We start from the raw sequence: 8,381 nt of genomic DNA, 5'->3' as shown, positions 1-8,381 counted from the left end.
GGAATAGCCCAGACTGTCAAAGGAGCGTGTAGACCCAAAAATCTACAGAAAGCTTTGAGCATTTTCAAAACGGGCCAATTGTATCCAACTTTTGCATATTTAATCTGTTCCTTGGCATTACCCATTTTTTCAGCCTTTGAATCAGAAGGGGCTGTCTTAGGAGGAACAATGTTAAAAGCCAAGGGGAAAGGCCAGTTCACTTAGGGCTACAGGTGAAGGGGCCAAGTGGGAGCAAAATCCAGCCCCTGCTTCCTTGCCTAGTTCTGTGTCCATCCAGATGAGACACCTTTTTCTAAATGGCACAAAGGAATGTAGGCTAGTGCGGGCTTGCTCATAGATTTACAATGGGAGAAGGGCTAGGGTCCTTCTGAGTGGGTTGAGAGTGGGTGCAGAGCAGCTGTCTCCTCAAGAGAACCCTTTTTTTTCCTGACGGGGCCCTCTAGCACTCACAGGCCTAGTCCCCAGAGGCCAGGCTCTCTGGCTTTCAGCCCAGGGTTGAGGAGAGGCTGGGATTGCTGGGGCTGAGTGCTCCACAGGCCATTGTGGTCTTGGGTAGGCAAGTCGGCTTCCAGAGGAGCACTGGATAAAACAGGGGAAGGGGCCAAGGTGATCTGCCGAGTTGTGGGAACAAGCCTTAGGTGTTCAATGTCTGGCGCAAATAGTTTCAACTGAGAAATCTGCGCAGATTATTTCAAACACAAAATTAACAAGTCTGAGCTAACCTCACCCCTGTCCTTGAATGAGCTAGGTGAGAGCAGCCTACAAGGGGTTAAATCATGTGGAAAACCTTATTTTATTAATTTTTTTAGGAAAAGGAAAGTGATATTTATTTTATTATTTTTTTATAGATCTTTATTGGGTATAATTGCTTCACAGTATTGTGTTAGTTTCTGTTGTACACCAGAGTGAATCAGCCATATGCATACACATGTCCCCATATCCCCTCCCTCTTGAGCCTCCCTCCCATCATCCCTATCCCACCCTTCTACGAAACCCTTATTTTAAAATGGAGCTACATTTAGTCAGGAACCACTTAATGTAGCCTATGCCTTCAAATCATTGCCATTTGCCGGAGAAAATGTGCTTTAATTCCTTGATGCCAAAGAATGTCAGCTACATTGTGTAATGAAAGTAGAATAATTGAGCTACTTGTTCATTACAAAGCTTTCCAGCTGAATACCCCAAATTCTTCAGTGGCTGAGTGGGCTTGCAGTGAATTAACAACGTTCCTTCAAAAAAAATTTTTTTTGAGGTAGGACACAATATTTACAATAGAATTTTTGTGAAGTGCTACTAAATTCTTTTTACTCCAAGAAGGATCAACACATTAGTCTTTGTTGATAATGCCAAGGTGATTCAGAAGGACAAGCAAAACGTTAACCAAGTGGTACACAGAAGTCCAGACAAGCTTTACTCTGGCCACTTTTCTCTCAGTTTCCACCAGTGATCTTCCTTGACGTTCGTTTTCCTAATTTACTGCCCCTTTCTCACAGAGTTCCTGCCAGTTGCCTTGCCTCCAGGTAACTGAAACACCAGTTTTCCCCCATGAGCTGGAGAACCCCATAAAGGCAGAGACCATGTTGTATTTAACATCCCCGCCCTCAAAAACATGCAGTAGAGTACTTCACGCCTAGGAGGCTCTCAGGAAGGCACTGACGTTGGTTGGGTATAGAAAGCTAAGGTTAGGTGAGAGACTGGAATAGAAACAGATAAACGAAGTCCAAACTCAGAAAGACTGATGTCACCGGCTCTGACTGACACAGTCTCACATCTTCACATTTCCTGGAAAGATTAAATGAAGTGCCAGCTGAGTCAGGGCTGTCTTGTCCCATTCTGGCTGGCTTTGGGAAAGCTGGCCGCACAGTCAGTCACAAAGCTCTGGCAGCAATGGGGTTTGGGGTGTGGAGAGAAGAGTGAGAAAAGAGAGAAGGGACACGGTGAAACGTGGCCAGACCAGCGAAGGCAGGCGGCAGACAGAAGCATGCTTCCAGGAGTATGGGAGCATTTTAAAGACCACAGATAGGTTGAGTTTGAAGACACGAGAGAAAAGGCTCCGATTTCAGGAAGTTGCTCCTTGATTTGATTTTTTGGTTGATTCCAGAGAGGTGAGGCTAGAAGCTAGATAGCAGGAAGGTAAGAGGGGCTTGGTGGGAGGTGCGGGGGGGCGGGGGGGGATGACGAGACGAAGATCTAAAAGCTGGCAGGGCGGTGCCTTTGTCAGACTGGGGCTGGGAAGGGAAGTGGATGCTGGTGTTTTATTTTAACAGCAACCCTCTAGGCAGTGGTTATGGCAGAAATGGCCTTGAGAGAAAGAATCTGAGGAGCAGAGGAAAAGTACATTCTTTCTCTGAAATTGGAAGGAAATAGAAAAGAATGGCTATAGATTTGATTTGCTGCCATGAATTTCCCTCTCCCAGGTCAAGATAGTATACGGGGTAACGGGATGGAGACTGTCACAGTCACTTCCTTGTAGCGTTGGCTGGTTGCTAAAAAGAACAAATGAGCAGTAGTGTGGATCCACTAACCATCAAAGAACACTGTCACCTCTAAACTGGTGATCTCTAGAGCCAATCCATGGACCAGTGTCCTTCCGTGCTAAACTTCTCACTGAAATATGGACAATGAGGTCCTTTTCTTCATAGGGCTAAATTCAATGTAAAGGACTGCCCTTTATGCTGGATTATATCCTTTTTCACTTTTTTTGGTATTAAAATGTTCTTTGCTGAACATGAAACAATGATAGTAGATCAGAGTTTGGGTTTTTCTATTAATATCTACTTAGCAAAAGAAAAAAATGCTGTTTCTTGTGCGTCCCCCTCTACCACCACCATCGTTTATTTTTTTCATACTCCTGTTTGTAAAATAAATTCTTGGGAACCATTGTTGTCAAGCTAATGTTTCTATAGCTCTAAAATACAGTACAATTATTTTATATAAAGTATTTCAGAGCACCCAAGGAAACACATTTTGGGTTTGGTCTCCCAGGAGGATTAACCACCTCATGCCTGTGCTGCAGTCAAATTGTGAATTGTTTCCTGTTTCACCTTGAAGATGAGTGGGACGTCAAATCTTTTCGACTCAACTATTTCCAAAAGGACCACGTGATGACTCTTGTGTACACCTCCCTCCAGACACACCAATGAACAGGTATGTGGTGGGAAAGAAGCTCATGCAGCCCTGAGATCCCAGCCCTTTAGACCTGGAAGGAACTTTAGAATTCATCTTGTCACCTAATCTGGATTATTCTATGAGGCCCTTTTTAAGGGAACAGATTTGCCCAAGGCTGTACAACCAGCTAGCGGCAGAGCCAAGATGAGACGCTGAGTCTCCAAACCCCCAACTAGCCCTCACCCATCTCCACCTATTCCTAGCTCAGAATTATGGCAACCCCCTCTATTCCCAACAGGCAAGCCTCAAGGCCTACAACGGGAGCCTTGGCCCAGCATGCCAAGCCTACTGGGTGGTATATGGAGTAGAGTGCCATTTTCTCCTTTGTAATAATGGCTATTTGCCTCACATGTTTAATGCCTTCCTGATTGTATGACTCAGAGCTGGTGCTGTAGCCTCAGTCCCCTCCCAGGGGGGCTTTTCTTCCAATGACCCAGGGGTCAGTTCGTGGTCCACCTCTGCTTCCACGATTTCAACAATGCTTTCCTGCAGATGCCTCCACTGCCCTGCTCCCTCCCCCACTTCCCTGTTCAATGCCCACCCCCAAGAGTGGAATTATGTCTCTCGTGAACCAGACCTCATGGGAATTCCAGTTCTGCCAATTGGCACAAAAATTCTCATAGTAGCCTGTGAGGCTGAAAGATCAGGAATTGCAAACAAGAACACCTCTAGGACTGGCAGAGACCTAGCAAAGGCACCTCATACTGTGACTGTAAGGGACATTGTGGACAGGGGCACCATGGAGCCATTAGAATAGGGGAGGATTTGGGCCACTCTGAGAAATGGGGGGAGGACCCAGGAAAGCTTCACAGAGGAGACATTTGAGCTGGACCTGGAAGAATGAGTTAGAGGCAGAGAGAGGACTTTCCAGATCCAGCTCCCTGCCCCTTGTCATAGAACCAACCTTCCCCAGAGAGCAAAGCAGCAGCTACAGAGGAGACTCTCATTAAGAGCCAGGGAGGAGCTCCAGCTGGGGTGCAGCTACTGTTTGGGGTAGTGTAGAACCAAATGGTCCTTCCTTACTGATTTGGGTTATGCCCCACCTGATAAAATAAGGTCATCTGTCCACAGACTATAAACTGAGATTTAATGCCCAAATGCCATTTAAGTTACTCTGTATTTTTGGCTTAATTATCTTTTTTTAGAGTTTGTAGAATAATTTGAAATTTTATTGAGCCCATGCCATGAAAAATAAAGTGTAATAAATTAATGTTTTGACTATTACACTGGCAAGTTTAACAAGTTATATTGACATCTCACTATGATTTATGCCCTTGGGTAATGATATAATCACTTCATGGCGCCTGTTATGATAAGGTGTTCAGCTGGAGATGTGTCATGAGCATGTGTTTTCATGTGTATCATGGAAATTAACATAAAGGAATCCAGAAACAGATTCTATCTTTGTGGAAAGAGCATTCACATGGGAATCAGGAAGACCTGGCTTCTTTCCCCAGCTCAGCTCCTGGCACTAAGTGTCTCATCTCTAACTACCATCCACTTCACTTTCTCATCTGTAGAAGGGAAGCAGTTGCCTAGGGAGGGCAAAAAGGGAATAGATGGTTTCTAAGGACTCTTCCAGCTCTGTCATTTCTATGATGAAATTCAAGGAATTCCTTTATTGAACAGTGGTCCAGAACATTCCCTCCATGCCTGTCAATCTTGTGTAACGTTTGCTTCTGAAACCCTGAATCCTTGGCTTTCTCAGGAACCCTTAGCATTAGTAGTTTGCCAACTCAAAAATGCCTCCACTGCTAATGCTTATTGTCTCACTTTAGCTGTTGCTGAGAAAGAGCCAGCAGGGCTGGGGGAAGTGAAAAAAAGGAGCTGGATCTGGAGCAAAGAATCACCCCTGGGATAATGGATCACTGCTTTTCTTCGAATTAGAAAATGAAGCCTGAGCTGACTGCAAATATGAGGTTGCTCATATGGCTAGCAGGAAACTAGGAAGTGAGGAGCCTGAGGCCAGGCCCCCATTTGCCAGCTCCGGGCATGTTTCTGGGAACCAGCAAAGGCATTTTCTGGCTCCTTCAGTCCTCTGCCTCAGAAGGCTCCATTCAGAAGCGAGAAACCTTCTGCCAAAACAGAGGACATTTCCTCCTAAGCCCCCCTGTACTCCTTGCCATTGTGGGTGGCATCTTCTGTCTCGTGTCACCTGGGCTTCTTGCCATCACCAGGGCTTCCTTTTGATCCCTGGTTTACATGGCTTTCTGTTGAGCAAATAAACACGCACTTGTCCCCACCCCCAACAAGACAAAGGCGATTCATTCACAGGAGCTGCTGCCCAGCTGACAGGTGTTCTGGCCTCCTTGCAATGCAGCCAGGCATGCTGCTGACCCCAAAGGTGAAAGGCTCTATCAGCCATTCTCATCCCCCGGCTGGCCAGTTGCTACCCAGGATCATACAAGAACTTTGATATTTGCCTTTCCTCCCCTACTCCTGCCTCCACAGCTTTTAGTGGCTCTTAGGACAGAGCTGTTTCCAAAGTGGCCTTTGATCAGGTCAGCTGGAGCCTGGAAAGGATGGGCCATGTGATCAGGGTTGCCTTACTACAGCTGCTCAAATCCTACCTCTGCAGACCTGGCTGTGCCTTTGGAAAGACAAGGCCATGAGGAGCCCTTTTGGGGTACTTTCCCACATGGAGAGGGAGAGAGAACAAGAAGCCCCTTTGTAGGAATGTAATGGCTGAGAAAACAAGTGCCACCTTTCTGGCTTATCCTGACGTTGTGGCTCAGCAATCTTCCTTTCACTTTTATTTTATTGCCTAGCAGGGGAGACAGGACCTTCACTGACATGCTCTCCAGCTTTTAGAGTTTAAGGGAGAGCCCAACCAAATGGTCTCTGAGTCTAGAGGAGGGAACATTGACTTCCAACAGGACACTCATGAAAGGTTCTAGAGGTGGTGACATTTGAGCTGGGCCAAGAGGAGAGGTAGGGTTTCACTGGGCAGAAATGGAGATGGGAGGACTCTCATTTATGCAGCTGCCTCTGTGTGAAGGCAGGAGAATGCAGAGCCAATCTGAGCAACAGGGAGAGTGGAGAGGCAGCCGATGAGGTAGGACAGACGACACCACCACAAATAAACATGCCCCTCCAGTTTGGCAGTCAGCCCACCTGGGAGTCCTGAGCCACCAGGAGTCCTGAGCCCAGTTTGAGTAACACTCTTTAGACTGTCTTCTTCATAGAAATTCACAAAGAGGATTTGGAGGGAGAAGTGACCCCTAAGAAGTCCTTAAAGGGCAGCTCCATGATCTCAACTCAACTTATTCCTTCTCTAGGCTCCTTTGGAATCATTCCAACAAATGTTTGGACTCTTCCAACATTTTTCTACATAAGTTACTGAGTGCTCTATGTTTTACCCCAAGCCACAACTGACAAGAAGGGCTACAAACAGCCTATTAACTTGTTGTTTAGAGCTAAGAGTCTTTAGAAATCATTTTGGTGCTTTTCAAAGTCATCTCCAGGGTGCAATAGAAAGAGGTTTGAGTCACCTGTGACAGCATTGAGTGAAACTGACCCCTTGCTCCCCTGCCAATAGTCAAGGCAGAGAGTTTCGGGAATAAGACCCTAAAGAGACTACTCCCACCATACTTGCCAGGCCTGCAGCTCTAGAACCTCCTGTGCCAGAGGCCTGCAGAGTCTGAGCAGGAACACCACCAGCTCCTCCTCTAGCCCTAGCCCTACATTGGGAACCAGCTCCTGCTGCTTTTCCCTCCTATGAGGAATAGCCTTTCCCCTGAATTATATCCATCTTCTGTGCCTTTTTAGTGTGTCAAATGATAAGGGCTCCTTGTTAGTGCAACTATTTTTTAATTTGTTTAAAAACTATAATAAGAAGGACATTCCCTTTAAGAAAATCACCACCCCTAGAAACAGAAAACAATAGTAGGGGACAAACTATATTGGACACCAATATGATTGAAGGCCAGCAAAGTGCGATCAGAGAAACAGCAGGAAGGAGAAAGAGGCAAAGAGAAGTGAACAGAAAGCTAAGAAAGAAAACCACCTCTCTAAGGAAGATAATGCAGTCAGACCAGGGGCAGGTGGGGATGGCTGTCAGAAGAGAAATCAGATCCAAAGAGACCTGCCACATTAAGGGTTGAAGAGGTACTTTGCTTGGGCTTAAAACAGGCATAGGAAAGCTGGACTTTGGAGGCAGACAGAGGCTGGAAAGACTCAGGACTGAGTTTGGAGGCTGAAAGAATACCAATGTGGGGAAATTCCCAAAGGCAATTTCTCACACTGGACTTGGCCATGTTGCCCCTTGTCATTTGCGTCCTCCTCTCTGATACCCTGAGGTTATTTGCACTATTCTATAGTTCCCACCCTACAAGGGCAGCCACTGAGCATGCACCTGAGGGGGCACAAAGCTTCCTTTCCAAATTAGGTCAGTTTAGCCTTTCTGGTCCTGAGTTGACCAGAGGCAGGATTCACCTAATTCTGGGTGCAGGGGCTACACCTCCAAGGCCAAGGCTCCTCCCACTGAGCTAGGTGTATAAAAGGTCAAGCAGAAAATGAATGTCCCCTTGCCACTCCTGAGGGTTCTCAGGATCAGGGCCACAGGGCTGCATGCTGACCCTACTCTGGCTAGGCTACCGTGCCTTCCTTCCTTTTCTTCTCTGGCCATCCAAGACATGATTCTGCTCTCTCAGGCCTGAGTCTTCTGCTCTTTATCCTTTGATTGTCTAGACCTGATTTATCTGCCATTTTCTTTTCCATAAAGTATCCTTGGGTTGCTTTGTCTTTCCAAGGCTAGAGTTACTGCTGGCTAAATTCAGCCCACTGAGAATGACAAAATCCTGGAGAAATACTGGTTATGGTTGGGCTTAAAAACAAAAGTCCAAAGGGTGCAGTGCCGCCAAAGATTAAGCAAAAATTGTTCTTGAAAGTTGTATAAACATTTTTAAAAGAGTAAAATTTGGGTAACAATTTCCCTGCCAAAGAAAAATTTTTACAAGATCCCTTCTGTAATCTGCACAAAATGGTAGAGCTACAATTCTAAAACGGCAACAAAGGGTAAAAGGAAAACTGGATTAAGTATTTAAAGTATAGACTTCTTAAATACATTTCCCCTTTTGTATTTTATTGTCATCCTGTTGCGCCTTCTTGACTTTGTTTTGTTCGCATGAAGCAACTCATTGCCATCTTCTTCCCACCTTGGGTCAGTTCCAGTCCTCTTCTCACTTCTATCTGCCTACACTCTTCAAAACCTG

The sequence above is a fragment of the Lipotes vexillifer genome, unplaced genomic scaffold, assembly GCF_000442215.2.
Source record: "Lipotes vexillifer unplaced genomic scaffold, Lipotes_vexillifer_v1.1 scaffold24, whole genome shotgun sequence".
In the NCBI taxonomy this organism is placed as follows: Eukaryota; Metazoa; Chordata; class Mammalia; order Artiodactyla; family Lipotidae; genus Lipotes; species Lipotes vexillifer.
The sequence above is the reverse complement of the archived record's forward strand: the minus strand, read 5'-3'. Positions refer to the sequence as shown.